The sequence below is a fragment of the Tenrec ecaudatus genome, chromosome 2 (assembly GCF_050624435.1).
Source record: "Tenrec ecaudatus isolate mTenEca1 chromosome 2, mTenEca1.hap1, whole genome shotgun sequence".
Taxonomy (NCBI): domain Eukaryota; kingdom Metazoa; phylum Chordata; class Mammalia; order Afrosoricida; family Tenrecidae; genus Tenrec; species Tenrec ecaudatus.
In genome coordinates, this window is record NC_134531.1 from 276,968,909 (window position 1) to 276,984,491 (window position 15,583).

Consider the following 15,583-nt stretch of genomic DNA (forward strand, 5'->3'; position numbering starts at 1 on the left):
CTAGTCTGATTAGGTGCCAAGCCTTGCCCCTGAGTCCAAAGTCAATTTTGGGGATTCCTCAGGGATTTCTTTGCTTTGCTCCCCTTTCTGCTCTGCTGTGCTCACTTTGGGTTTTGGCCTAGTGTGGGTGGTCAGATCCTGACAATGTAACACTTTAAAATGGTCTTTTACAGTACATTTTATCCAAGAACGTATGTCATTTAATGTTTGACTGCTGTTCCCATGGATATTGATTATAAATCCAAGTAAAATTAAATCCTTTACAGCATTACTGTTTATCAGCTTGTTGCTTATTAGTCCAGTTATGTGAACCTTTTGCCTTAAATTTTAGTTTTCTGTATTCAACATGTGGAAGGTTATAGTCTTTGATCTTCATCAGTAAATGCTTCAAGTCATCTTCACTTTTACAAGCATGGTTGTGTCATATGCATGTCATAGATTATTAATAAGTCTTCCTCTATTCTAGATGCTGCTTTTCTCTATATACTTCAGATTCTCACGTTAGTGGCTCTGCATACATTTTGGATAAATATAGCAGAAGAAAATCTGGCTTCAAACTGTCCAATATCTCCTTGTTCTTTTCAAAATATACATCCAGGTCCAAGTACAAGTTTCATGTGAGCACAAAGAGTGCTCTGGAATTTTATTCTTTGAATTATCGTTCACAGTTTGTTAGGGGTCACACATTCATGTCCATACATTAATACCTTTGCATAGTCAATAAAACAAAGATTTTATTACACAGGTAAACATCTCTCTGGTATTCTCTGCTTTTAGCCAAGATGATATCAGTAATGATATCCTTAAGGTAAATTGGCATAACATAATTCACAAAGACAATGTTAGATGTAGCTACTTTGATGAGTAGCAACTGAATCTTAAAAAGTCACAAACATCCATCTAAGACGCAATGATTGTTTTCTCCCTGTCCAGAGAAAGAGTGATGAAAACTGAAGACACAGCAATACAATGAATTCAACTGACCATTGTACCACGCTGACATCAGCAGCCATGACCCCGAGAGCAGAAGAACTAGGTGGTATGTGGCCATCACCTCCAATTAGTCTGAAAGGAATCGTGTTAGAAGCTCCTGCAGAGAGTGGGTGGAAAATGTAGACCACAACAAAAAGTTATCAAAAGACCAGGTTTATTGAGTAGCTTGAGACTGGTGAAATTTAGGAAGTTATACTGTTCTGTAACTACTTACCACAGTGACTCAATTTTTGGTCACACAACAGGCAAGTCTATAACACGTGGGAGTCAGACACATATAAAAGAATCCATCACTTGATATGAAAAGAGCAGCATTACCCAACTACCGAGGGCAAACGTGTTAGGAAAGGAGGAAATGAAACAAAACACAGGAGAGAGGAAATGGGCTACGTAATGTTACATTATAAAAATCGCAATCAATGGCATGAAACGAAATGATGATGCATCATTGAATGGAAAACTGATGTGCCCTGTAAATTCGAATAAATAAGTAGTTTGTTTTTTAATCAGCCATGCATCCTCTGGTGTCAATTCTATCACTAAGGCCATTTTTCCCAACTCCCCGCCCTTCACTATTTCCAACTTTTGCAGTTCCATCACTAGTAATTATCAATGCACCATTATTGGATATTCGATCAATCTCAGACTAAAGAAGTTGGGGAAACTCTTCTATTTTTATCTCTTTGGCACTACAGACTGGTGGGTAAGTTTCAATACTAACCATATCAACATGTGTTCCTTGTAGGCACGGGGAGAGCTACCCAAAACTGGTCTTCCTTGTAGGCATGTAGAGATTATCCTATCACTGGCAGGACTGTTCTTCCAAGATATATGATGAAATGAATGTGATGCCATTTCTCTTCCGTTTTTCATTCTGGACATGAAAGATCTTGATAGCCCAAATCAATGCATTTGGGCCTAGGGTATCCATCTTTCTGTGTTCCACTTTATTTTTGACAACTTCCAGGTTCGTAGTCTGTACATTGCATGTTCCGATTATTAATGGATATTTTCAGCTTCTGCTTCTCACTTTGAGTCATGCCACATCAGCAAGGGATGGTTTCAAAGTTTTACTCACTCCGTGCCAGTAAGGCCAAATCTAATTAAAGGAGGTAGCTCTTCCTCAACCATATTGTGAGCATCTCTCAACCTGAGGGGCTCATCTTCCGGCACTGTCCAACGTTTCAGAAGCAGTTGACCAGGATCTTCTTTCTGCTCTGAGTCCATTGAAACCTATTCATAATTGTATTTGAAATAGCCAAACACAGAAACATATAAACCATCACAGTACCACAAACTGACATGAGCAATTGACTATACCATCCTGTTGGAGATTGGCAGAGGTTAAAGAATAAATTGGTGTATGGATTGATCATTTAATAGCTGAATATATATTCTTCTGAAGTTGAAAGAAAGAAAGAAAATAAGATCGAGTCCTATCCTTGTTGGCTTCTTTCTATAGACAAGATATACTGAGCCCATAATATTTCAGTTGCAGTGTTTGTGTATCTTTATTATCTGGCTTTATCTGATCATATTTTGAACATTCCTATCACACACAATTTATTTTAAATAATTTTATTGGGGGTTCATATAATTCTTGTCCCAATCCATACATACATCGTGTCAAGCACATATGTACATTTGTTGCCATCATCATTCTCAAAACATTTGCCTTCCACTTGAGCCTTTAATATTGGCTCCTCATTTCCCCCTCCCTCACTACTTCCCCCTCCCGCATTACCCTTCATAATTCATAAATTATGATTATTTTGTCATATGTTACCCTGTCCGATCTCTCCCCCAACCCTCATCCAGTCCCCAGAGAGGAAGCTATACATAGATTCTTATAATCGGTTCCCCCTTTCCACCCCACATTCCCTCCACCCTCCAGGTAATGCCACTCTCACAACTGGTCCTCAAGGGATCATCTGTCCTGGATTCCCTGTATTACCAGTTGCTATCTATACCACTGTACATTCTCTTGTCTAGGCAGATTTGTAGGGTAGAATTGGGATCATGATAGTAGGGTGGGAGGAAGCATTTAAGAACTAGAGGAAAGTTTTATGTTCCATCGTTCCTACCCTGTACCCTGACTGGCTCATCTCCTCCCCACAACTCTTCAGAAAGGGGGTGTCCAGTTGCCCACCGATGGGCTTTGAGTCTCCACTCAGCACTCACCTTCATGTACAATGATTTTTTATTCTTTGAAACTTGATACCTGATCCCTTCGACAGCTCGTGGTCGCACAGTCTGGTGTGCTTCTTCTATGTGGGCTTTGTTGCTTCAAGCTAGAAGGCCGCTTGTTTATCTTCAAGCCTTTAAGACCCCAGACACTATACCTTTTGATAGCCAGGCACCATCAGCTTTCTTCACCACATTTGCTCATGCACATGTTTGTCTTCAGTGATCATATTGGGAAGGTGGGCACCCACTAATAGGATTTTTGTTCTTTGATGTCTGATAACTGGTCCCTTCTACACCTGGTAGTCAGACAGGCTAGTGTGCTTCTTCCACGTGGGCTTTGATGCTTCTCAGTTAGATGGCCGCTTGTTTATCTTCAAGCCTTTAAGAACCTTGATGCTATATCTTTGGATAGCCAGGTACCATCAGCTTTCTTCACCACATTTGCTTACGCAAACATTTTTCTTCAGCAATCATGTTGGGAGGTGTGCATCAGGGAATGTCAATATAATAAAACAATGTATTCTTGCATTGAGTAAGTACTTGAGTTGAGGCCCAGTGTCCATCTCCTGCCTTAATACTAAACCTATAAATATATGCACGTAGATCTATTTCCCTACTCTCCTATATAAATATATCTACATATGTACATGCCAGTATTTAGACCTCTATAAATACCCTTTGTCACGTAGTTATTTCTGTTTACTTTCCTCTTGTCCCACTATCATGCTCAGTCTTCTTTTGGGTTTCAGTAATTTCTCTCAGTTACATTGCCCTTGCTGAATCCCTACCAGGCCTCTCATACCCTCCTTTACACTAATTTGGGATCACTTGTTGCTCCCCTGTCCCTGGGTTGGTCAGCACCACCTCCTTACCCCTGCCTCCCCCTCTCCCACATCCCCCCAGAAATATTGGTCCCGTTGTTTTCTCTTACAGACTATTCATCCAACCTATCTTATCTAGATAGATCTGTAGGGATAATAATATGAACCAAAAATCACACCATAGTAAGATAGGCGAGGAGTGAGGACACAGCAATAATAACAACAAAAAAGAAAACCAATAACCCATAAAAGAATTAATTAATTAAAAGAAAAAAATTTAAAAAGAAAGAAAAACCTGTAAATAGATCAAAGTCTGATTTTTTTTATCTCTAGGTATGTCCTTCAGTCAGGTCCAATGGGGTGTCAAACTCCGGCCCGAGAGTCTGTCCTTTGTACTCCCTCCAGGGCCCCCTGCTCTGCTCCCATGGTTGCTCTGGTGCACACCTTTAGTGGTTTGCCTTGGTGTCGCGGGGTCAGTCCGGGCCAGTACTGACACTGAGTCTCCAGTGTTGTCCCCTTAGGGACCTGGGCCACAAGGGATGGCATGTCTCATAGTGGGATCAGCCATATGGTCCACTCTGTCCACTGGCTATTCAGAGAGGTGATATCGTCCTCCAGGCCTGGTGGGCCAGGATGTGCCCCACTCTCTCTTCCTCCCCCTTTGTTTGCTCCTGTGTGCTCTGATCAGACATGCCCCTCTCCCCTAACTGCAGCTTCAGTGCCGTCCTCTAAAGTAAATTCTTCTGGGAGGGGGAGGGGGGCAGTTGCCCATGTAGCTGGTATGGGGGCCGAGTCCTCAGGTCCCTCCACTGGCTCCTTTCTCCATGCAGGCACACTGCATTCGCATCCCAGAACACCAGATTTAAATCAGGTCCCTCTTTCCCTTAGGTGGGTCAGTGCCCTATTCCCCTGCCACACATCTTTTCTTTTTCCCCCCTTTCCTCACCCCCCCCACCTCTGCCTTTTTAGTTGGCTACCATATGCAGCCCTGGATTTGGTCTGGCCCCTGCTATACTACCTCCCCTCACCCCTAGAGTGTTTGTATACAGCAGCTTTTTCCCTGTGCACCTTTTGCATTTACTTTTCTGTTCTTTCTGTTTTCTTTATATATATATATATATATATATATAATATAAATTTACCTCAGCAGGCTCATGTTATACTTGTCCTTTTGTGCTTGGCTCATTCCACTTAGCATAATTTCCTTCAGTTCTTCCCATGAGGTGATATGTTTCATGCGTACATCACTGCTTTTTAGAGATGCATAGTACTCCATTTTATGTATGTACCACAGTTTTTTAATCCATTTGTATGCTGATGGAAATTTGGGTTGCTTCCAACTCCTTGTGATTGTAAACTGTGCCGCAATGAATATTGGAGCACAGATGTCTGGCCATGGCTTGTTTCTTGCCTCTTCTGAGTGTATGCCCAGTAGGGGGATTGCTGGGTCATATGGTACCTCAATTTCCATCTGTTTTAGAAGTCACCAAATCAATTTCCAGATTGGCTGTACATAGCTACAGGTCCACCAGCAGTGGATGACATTTCTCTCACCACAGCCCCTCCAACACTTGTTGCTTTCTGATTTTTTGAATTGGGATATCTTTGAAGGTGTTAGGTCATATCTCATAGTTGTTTTGATTTGCATTTCTCTTATGACTAATGATCGGGAACATTTTCTCATATGTTTATTGGCCATTCAGATTTCATAGTCTGTTAAAATTCTGTTAATGTCCTTTGCCCACCAACTCAGTCGACAATTACCGTATATATGCATGTATAAGCCGAGTTTTTCAGCACAAAAAATGTGCTGAAAAAACTGGGGTTCAGCTTATACACGGGTCAGTAGTATCCCAGCAAGGTATAACTTCTCGTGGGGGGCCCCCAGAAGTAACGGGATGAGTGCCCATTATCTCATGGGTGATTGCAGTTTCTCCGCTGTTCATTCAAAGCCCTGCTGACACTGAAGGGCTTTGAATGTTTGTTTACTTACATCTAACCAATCAGAGCCGTCCTATGACGTGGACGGCTCCAATTGACAAAAGGACCCGTCGTGATTCACTTATGCCGGCAGCTGAACTGGTAAGGATGTGTCTGTGGCTGAGCTCCGTCTCTCCCCTCTAGTCTCTGTGTTAATTTACATCCTGCATCCCCCGCCCACATGGACTACCCCCCCCCCAGCTAACACATCTCGGGGGGGGGGGGCAGAATTACCATGAAAGTTCTTTTTCAAAGTATTGGTTTTTTATCCTATTAGAAATGGATACTCTTGAACAAAAACAAAAATGCCGGTCATATGAGACTGGTTTCAAAATGAAGGTTGTGTCAAGAGCAGAAAAGAGCAATAACAGTATTTCAAGTAGAGAATTCTGTGTTGACGAAAAGCAAGTGAGGGAGTGGCAGAAAATGAAGGTTGACTTGGAACAGATTCTAAAAGCTACAAAAGCTCATCGTGGTTTAACGTCTTTTTATGGGGTTCTAGAGAATGAATTGCATAAATGGGTTATGGAGTGTCATCAAAATGGTTACTGCATAACATGCATGGGAATCTGCATACGTGCTCTACAAATGGCTAAGGATGACAAATATAAAGCACCAGGCATTGAAAAATGTGCTGCGTCAGCAGGATGGTGTACCCGCTTCATGAATAGGTTTGGCCTACTATGTTTGAGACAAAGGACAAAGATTTCCCAGAAATTGCCACAAGACCTTGAAGAAAAAATTATGGCATTCTAGTCATTTATTATAAAACAAAGAAGGATTTATAATTATGACCTGGCAGATATTGGGAATATGGATGAAACTGCCATGACTTTTGGTCTTCTAAGCAACAGAACTGTGGCAAGTTTAGGAGAAAAAAACATTTTTCTCAAAACCACAGGATGTGAAGAAAAAAAAAACACTTTACAGTTGTTCTATCATGTTTGGCTAATGGAACTAAGCTGCATCCTGTCATTATTTTTAAAAGAAAGACCTTGCCTAAAAGATCAATTTACCATCATGAATTACTGTGCGTGCACATGTTAAAGGCTAGATGGATGAAGATGGAACAAAAACATGGTGGGAAGAAATTTGGAACTGACGACCAGAAGCAGCCTTAAAAAAAAGTCATCTTTAATTGTTTGGGATATGTTCAGAGCCCACCTATCGGATGACATAAAAAATATTGGCAAAAGGTAGTAAAGTTACTTTAGCCATTATTCCAGGTCGGCTTACATCTGTACTGTAGCCTCTGGATGTATCTTTAAATAAGCCTTTTAAAGACCGAGTGTGAAGGATGTGGCATGAATTGATGTTATCTAGTCAAGCCCAACTAACTAAAGGAGGAAATCTCCTGAAGCATGACATAGAGTTAATAGCAAAGTGGGTTCAAGATGCATGAGAAGACATTCCAAAAGACATGGTGTGACGTGCCTTCCAGAAATGTAGTATTAGTAGTGCTATGGATGGCAATGAAGACTGCACTTTGTATGAAAATGACAGCAGTGATGGTGATGACGCCGATCTCAGTGAGGACAGCGTCTATGATGACCTCACACCAGCTGAAGCTCTACATTGAGATATGGATGATGATGAGGAATCCAGTTTTGAAGGATTTTAACTCTTTACATTTTAGCTTGGTCGCTGATTGAGCTCAGGGAATAGTACTCTTAAGGTATTGTTGTTAATACCTTATTGTTTTTCTTGAACCTGTTTTCCACCTACTGTGCTGGTTTACTAATGTTAAATGACTTGTCCTTTGATTTATGTTTTTTATTTAAAACAAACATTTAAATACATTACCCCACTGATGTCTCAATTTTTAGTAATTTTATTTTCATTTGTTTTGATTACTGAAACTCACCAATAGCCTCTGCATTTTCCATCCTAGGCTTATACTCGAGTCAATCAGTTTTTTCTGGTTTCCCAGGTAATAATTAGGTACCTCAGCTTATACTCGGGTTGGTTTATATTCAAGTATATGCGGTAGTTTTTCTCTTATTGTAAACTTGCAAAGTATTGTAGATTTTATTAATAAGGCCTTTGTATGATGTGTCCTTGATAAATGTTTTCCCAGTTGATGGGCTCTCTTATTACTCTCTTGGTGAATTCTTTCGATGTACATGTGTCTTATCTTCAGTATATTCTCATACAAATCTTTCGATTTTTTAGTCAGGTATATCCCTAGGTATTTCAGTTTGTGCTTGGCTATTGTAAAGGGTGCTACCTTTTTAATCATCTCTTCTGTGATCTTGTCTGATGAGTAGAGCAGTTCAATAGACTTCTGTTTGTTGATTTTGTATCCTGCCACTCTACCATATTCTTCTATTGCTTTCAACACCCCGCTTGTGGAGTTTAAGGGATCTTTGATATATAGAATCATATCAACTGTGAATAATGATGATTTTGCCTCTTGCTTCCCCAGATGGAAACCTTTAATATCTTTCCTTTGTCCTGTGTTGTTAGCTAGGATCTCCAGTAGGATGTTAAATAGAAGTGGGGACAAGGGGTATCCTTGTCTGGTCCCCTTTTTCAGTGGAATTGTTTTTGTCTTTTCTCCATTAACTATCACGTTGGCAGTAGCTTTTTCATAAATGGCTTGCATAATATTGAGGAATTTTCCTCCTATTCCTATCTTCTTGATTGTCTTAAATAGGAATGCATGTTGGATGTTGTCGAATGCCTTTTCTACCTTTATGAATAGTATCATGTGTTTCTTATCATTTCTCCTGCCAATGTGGTGAATAATGCTGATGGTCTTTCGTACATTGAGCCATCCTGTATCCCTGGTATGAATCCCACTTGGTCATGGTGAATTATTTTTTTAATATGCTTTTGTATTTTGTTAAGGATTAAGAATCTTTGTTAAGGATTTTTGCATCAATGTCCATTAGGGATATTGGTCTGTAGGTCTCAATTCTTGTGGTATCTTTTCTCGCTTTAGGTATCAGAGTTATACTAGCTTCACAGAAAGAGTTTGGGAGTTTTCCGTCTTTTCCTATGTTCTAGAAGAGTTTGTATAGGATCGGTGTCACTTCTTCCCTAAATGCTTCGTAGAATTCTCCTGTGAAGCTATCTGGCCCAGGGGATTTATTGTTGGTAATCCCTTGATTACCTTGTCTATTTTCCATTGTTATGTGTCTGTTGAGGTTCTTTACATCCATCTGGGATAGTCTAGGGAGGGATTGTGTCTCTAAATATTTGTCAATGTCTTCCAAATTGTTGAATTTGTCAGAGTATTGACCTACATAGTACTGTGTATTATCCTTTTGATTTCACTAGGGTCTGTTGTAATGTCCCCTGTTTCAACCCTCAATCTTGCAAATGTCATTTATTCCTTCCTTCCTTTGGTTAGGTTTGCCAGTGGTCTCTCAATTCTGTTAATTCTTTCAAAGAACCAACTTTAGCAGCATTAATTTTTTCCATAGATTTCTTGTTCTCCCTCTCCTGTATCTTGGTTCTGATTTTTATTATATCTACCCTCTTGCTATTATTAGGGTTGTTCTGTTGACTCTGCTCTAATTGGTGTAAGTTTTGTGCCAGCATATCATCCACTAGTCTCTTTTCTTTTTTAATGTGGGTACTTATTGTTATCAGCCTTCCTCTGATAAATACATTTGCTGTATTCCACACGTTTTGATGAGGCATATTTTTGTTCTCATTGGTTTCTAGAAACTTCCTTATTTAATCTCTGATCTGGATCAATACCAACTCCTTTTGCAATAGGAAATTGTTCACCCTCCAATTGTTTTCCCTTGTTTTCTTCACCATCCTTCTATTAATTTCCAGGCTTATGGCAGAGTGATCAGAGCGAGATGTCTGTATAACCTCTATGTGCTTGAATTTACTCAAGTTTGACTTGTGTCCCGGCATGTGGTCTATTTTCAAATATGTGCCATGTGGATTTGTAAAGAATATGAATTTTTTGGCATGTGGGTGGAAAGCTCTGAAAATATCTATCAAGCCAAGTCATCCAATTGTGCTATTTAGATCCATAGCCTCCTTGTTGAGTTTCTTTCCCAATGATCTGTCTTTTCCAGAGAGTAGTGTATTAAAGTCACCAACTATAATTGTTGAGCCTGTGATCTCTTTTTTAATCTTTTGAAATGTTTGATTTACAAATTTTGCAGGTCTCTCGTTAGGTGCATATGTTTATTATACTCACGGTTCTTGGTCTATTGTTCTCTTGAGCATTATATAGTGCTCCTCCTTGTCTCATGTTATGGCCTACACCTTGAAGTCAATTTAGTCAGATATTAAGATCACTACCCCTGTTCTTTTTGCATTGCCATTTGCTTGGTATATTTTTCTCCAGCCTTTAATTCTCAACCTGTTTTTGTCTGCAAACTTGAGATGAGACTTCTGGAGGCAGCAGATCGATGGGTTATGTTTCTGAGCCAGTCTGATAGCCTCTGCCTTTTAATGCCTGAGTTCAGGCCATTGATATTCAGTGATATTACATCATCTGTGGATTCTGTAACGTCATCTTGTACCTTTTGTGTTGGATATTTTCCTATCTACCTATCTTATCTGCATGTGTTGTATGTGTGGTTTATGTTTGCCTTCTTCCCACTATTTAGCTGATGCTATCCTGAGGGCTGTTCGCTCTTTGTCGCCCTATGAGCAGAGTTGTTCTATGTGATGGTCTCTGATTTGCCCTCAGTGAGTATTGATATTCTGCCCATACTGGATTGGAAAGGATCTTTTGTAGGGCTGGCTTATTTTTATGCATTATTTGAGGTTGTCCTTGTCTCGAAAGACTCTTACTTCTCTATCTTAATAGATAATTCGGCTGGGTAAAGTATTCTTGTGTTTGTGTTGTTTTCCTTCAATTTTTGGAATATGTTAGTGCATTCCCTCCTCCTCTTCATCGTTTCCACTGATAGGTCTGAACTAACCTTATTGGGGTACCTTTATACATGACTATTTGCTTTTCCCTAGCTTATTTTATGATCTCCTTTTTCTTCATAGTTGGATAATTTGACAATTATGTGTCTTGATGACTTCTTATAGAGATTCGGTCTGGCTGGTGTTCTTTCAGCCTCATAAATGGTTGCTTGATTTTCATGTATTAAGCTGGGGAAGTTTTCCTCTAAGAATTCCCTTGCTATTTTTGCTGTTGACTTCTTTGTTGTGTCTTATTCTGGTATTCCAATTATTCTAATAGTGTTTCTTTTCATAGCATCAGGCATAACTCTCAAGTTTTCTTCAACTTTTTGATGGTCTTATTTGACTGTTTTTCCTGTCTGCTAAGATCTGCTTGGTTATCCTCTAGTTCGCTGATGCGATTCTCTGCCTACTCAAGTCTGCTGGCAAGGTCTATCAATTTGTCACTGGATTTTGTTATTTCATCCCTTAACTCTTGTATTTCCCTTTGGTTCAGTTTCCCCTGTTATTTGGGTTGATTTGCCCTAGGCGGAGGGTAGTGACCTGGAAGCCAGTCATGGCATATGATAGAAAAGAATGTGAGAGAAGAGGAGAAAGAGAAAAATACAAAAAAAAGCGGGACAAAAACTCAACACAAACCTGAGCTCATTGAGACTGACTGAGGTTGGAAAGATAGAAGGGTGAGTGAATAAAGTAATAAGTAGTGGGGTGGTGTACCCGCTTGATGTAGGGTTCCACAGATGCAGGGTGGGATAACTCTGAAATGCAAGATCGCACCAGTAGCCAGGTCTCAGTTCCCACCACAGTACTGAGCACTGCAGTTCACTGGTATACCTACATTGTGCTGTATGTAGCACTACAGGAGGGGAAAGGGCCAGCGTGTTCCCAAAGCCCCATGGAGGGCCCCAGAACAGGCAGGACCTCCCCAGCTGTGTGTGGAATCACTGAGAGGGAAGCTGGGCTTATTTTCCTATCTACATTTCTGGTGCCCTACTAGATCAGAGGATTTGGGTTTTTTAAAAAAAATTTATCCCCCTGGGAAGCTAGTGTAGAATTAAATTGTCTTCCTCACTCCCAGGCTGAAGCTCCATGTTCTGTTAGAATCTCCACAACAATTTTTTAAATGGGCTCTTTCATTCAAAATATTCACAGAATTGAAAGTGATTGCAATGTGTGGATACAAGTAAATTAGATTATACAATAAGCCTTTTGACCAGATAAAAAAGCACCTGATTAAAACAAACAAAACCCCTTAGTAAGGTCGAAAGAATATGGCATCTAGTTAAGGCTCATCCACCCAGAGTTTCTGCTACCAGACCAGAAAACTGGGAGGTAAGGTGAGGGAGACAGGGAGGCAGAGTCCTGAAATTAGAACTAGGGTTCTAGGGTCTGTCTGTAACTCTGCTTTTTTGTGTGATTTCAACTCACAAAGTGAATCAAGAGCGCACTAAACCACTCAAGGTTCAGCGTGCTGAGCTCCTGGGCTATAGCTGAAGAGTTACCTATGCCTTAGTTTTTCAGTGAGTAGTGATTTCCCCAGGCGAACACCCTGAAGGGGACATAATCCAAGACACAAGGAGAACCCCAAACGACAACCCCTCAGCACTGTTAGCTGCCTTGAGCTCATAGCCTGGGGATCAGGGTAAGCAGGTAGCCATAGATTTGGAGTAGAAGGAAAAAAAGCAGGAATTTACCTGAACCACTTCATGGTGTGGCAGACAACAAGCAGATAGTCATAGTCCAGGGGGCAAATTTAGTTCCAGTTAGCCAACAGGAAAACAACATATTTGATAAGCTGGATCTCCCCCTCTGGGGTTCAGCGTAACAGCCCCCAAATAGGAGCACCTCATAAGCCCAATATAAAAAAAGAGAGAAAGAGAAAAAATGTTTTCTTGGTAAAAACTAAAAAACCCTGGCTCATTGTTCAATTCCAAGGCATTAGGTAGAAGGCGTTCCTTAACATACATTTGCATAATAAGGAAGTCCATGCTAAGGAATACCAGAAGATAGCTACAGTGTCTGGAGGTTTTCAACATAACAGAGACCCTCTGGTGCAATTTCAGTTTATAACTGAGTTTAGACCCAGAGCCCAGAGCCAGGGAGACAATTTAATTTAATTTCATTCTAGCTGGCAAGGGGAAAACAAACAAACAAACAAACAAAAACCTCTGAGCTATTAGGGCACCACCAGTCTAGATAGGACAATAAGCCCATCTCCCCTCTCAGTGATTCTACACACAGCTGTGAGGTCCTGCCTGTCCTGGGTCCCTACATAGGGCTAAGGGAATACCCCCCCTTCCCCTGCTGTAGTGTTACATAGAGCACAACACAGACATACCAGTGAACTCCAGTGTTCAATATAGCTGTGGGAACCACCTCCTGGCCTCTGCTGTGATCTTGCCTTAGATGGAAATCCCACCCAGCATCTGTGTGACCCTACTTCAAGCAGGCACATCACCCCTACCTTGAGGTAGAGTTGGAACTCCTCCAGCCTCATGGTGATCAAGCCTGTTTTCTCCTTACTTACTATTCTTTTTCTTCTCTGTTTATTCTCTCTCTCTTCTATCGTTCTCCCCGCAGTTGGTCTCAATGGGCCCTGATTTGTTTTGTTTCTGTTTTTCTTTCTTCTTTATCTCTCTTTACCCTCTTCTCTCCTTCTCTTTCCTATCATACACCACTGCTGGTTCCCAGGCCACCACCTTCCACCTAGGGAAAATCAAGCCAAATAGCAGGGGGAACTCCACCCTGGCCTCTGTGGGAGTGCTGCAACCACACAAGGCAGCTGTGACAGCCCTCTACAGCCCTCCGCACTGCCGAGGGAACCTCCGTCGGGCCTCTAAGATGATTTTGCCAACTTGGGCAATTCTGCCCAGCACCACGGGGACCCTGCACTAAAAGGGCACACCAACCTGCCATCTGGGGGCTGGGTTTAAACCCATCCAGGCCCAAATTCAGGCAATCGGGGATCAGCGATCTCGTTATTCTTTATTTTTTCCATCTCTCTTGTCTTTTTACCATCACAGTCAATCTTAGTGAACACAGTTGAGTGTTTTCCCCCTTTGTCCCCCTTCTTTTCTTTATCATTCTTCTTTGCTCTCTTTTTTCTTTTCTCCTCTCTTTCTATATTTTTGTTTCACTCCTTGCCCTCTCTTTCCTCCCACATGCCACTGCTGGGTTCTAGCTTCTTACTCTCTACCTAGGGCAGCTCCACCAACCCAGTGGGGAGAGCCTACAGCCTGCCCCTGTGACACTGCCCCACAAATCATGCATGGCACGGGGCTCAGCTATCTCTTTATCTATGTTTTCTTTTCTATTCTTCGTATTTTTCTTTCTTTCTTTTGTTCTTCTTTCACCTTTTCTTCTTCTCTCCTCTTCTTCCATCTCTTCTTTCTTCCTGCCACAGTCTTGGCAGATTCCATTTTCCCTTTTTGTTTTCTTTTTTGACTGTTTTAACTTTTGTTTTGTCTTTGCTTTTTTTTTCTTGCAGGTGATAGTTTGCTTGGTATTTCTCCTCCTATCTTTGTTTTCTCCTTTCTCTGTTTTTCTTCTCATCTCTCTCATTCCTTTCATAAGCCACTATCAGCCGCCATGTAGGGAAACTCTGAAGGCCAACTTGGGGGAGCTCCTTCCTTCATTTGTTGGCTTTACACGCAGCTGGGGAAATCACACCAGTCCTCTTCCATACATCAAACATCTGGGGATTCTTCCCTTCAAATGGTTTGGGGAACTCTAGCCTAAACCCTGAGGCCCTAAAGTGACTGGGGGAATTCCTGCCCAGCACCAGTGGTTTTCCATGCTGCTGCAGGAACACCACCCAACCTCCATGGCAATCTCTCTGACTAGGGTAATTCTGCCTGACAACTATGGTGCTCCACACCAAGGAGGGTACACCCTCATGCCATCTGTGGCACTCCAGTTGCAGAGGGAAACACCACATGCCACCTAAGATGTCCCAAGCACTGTTAGCCAAACCACTACAGCTTACTTAGAGATCAGCCAGTGAAACACCAACCTTCGTGGACCCACAACCACCAAACCAGTGTCCCATGAGAGGACTATCCAACCACATTCCAAATAACAAAATACTGGTCAGCTAGGATGTGTGGAACCACAGGAAGATACAGCGGTAGCTAGACCTCCCAGTGCATCTACCTGCAGGCAGTTCAAAGAAGCACGCATACAAGTCCCCCAGGAGAGAGCCCAGTGCTCTTTAACTCTGGAAGATGGCTCCAGACTGCTCTGAAACAACATGTAAATAGCAACCAGCCACAAAAGACTCAATGAAAATCAAGGAGAAACAGAAGCCAATGCCGGAAGTTGTCATGAACCTAACAGTGTGCATAGAAGAAGCAAATATTGACCTTCCACAGAAAAAATTTTCAAAATGCACCTTGGAGTCATACAGAATGTGGGGGAAGCTATAGAGAAAAGGTATGAAATGATAGAGCAGATAAAGACAACACACCAAAAAGAAATAAAAGACTTAGGGATGAAATAACACAATCCAGCGGCAAATTGACAGACTTTGCCAACAGAGTTGAGGAATGGCCAATGAACATCAAAAAAGCAACAAGTGTTGAAGGGGCTGTGGGGAGACAGGAACTCTCATGCACTGCTGTGGACCTGTAGGTATGTACAGCCACTCTGGAAATCGATTCGGAGATTTCTGAAACAGATGGAAATTGAGCTACCATACAACCCAGAAATCCCCCTAC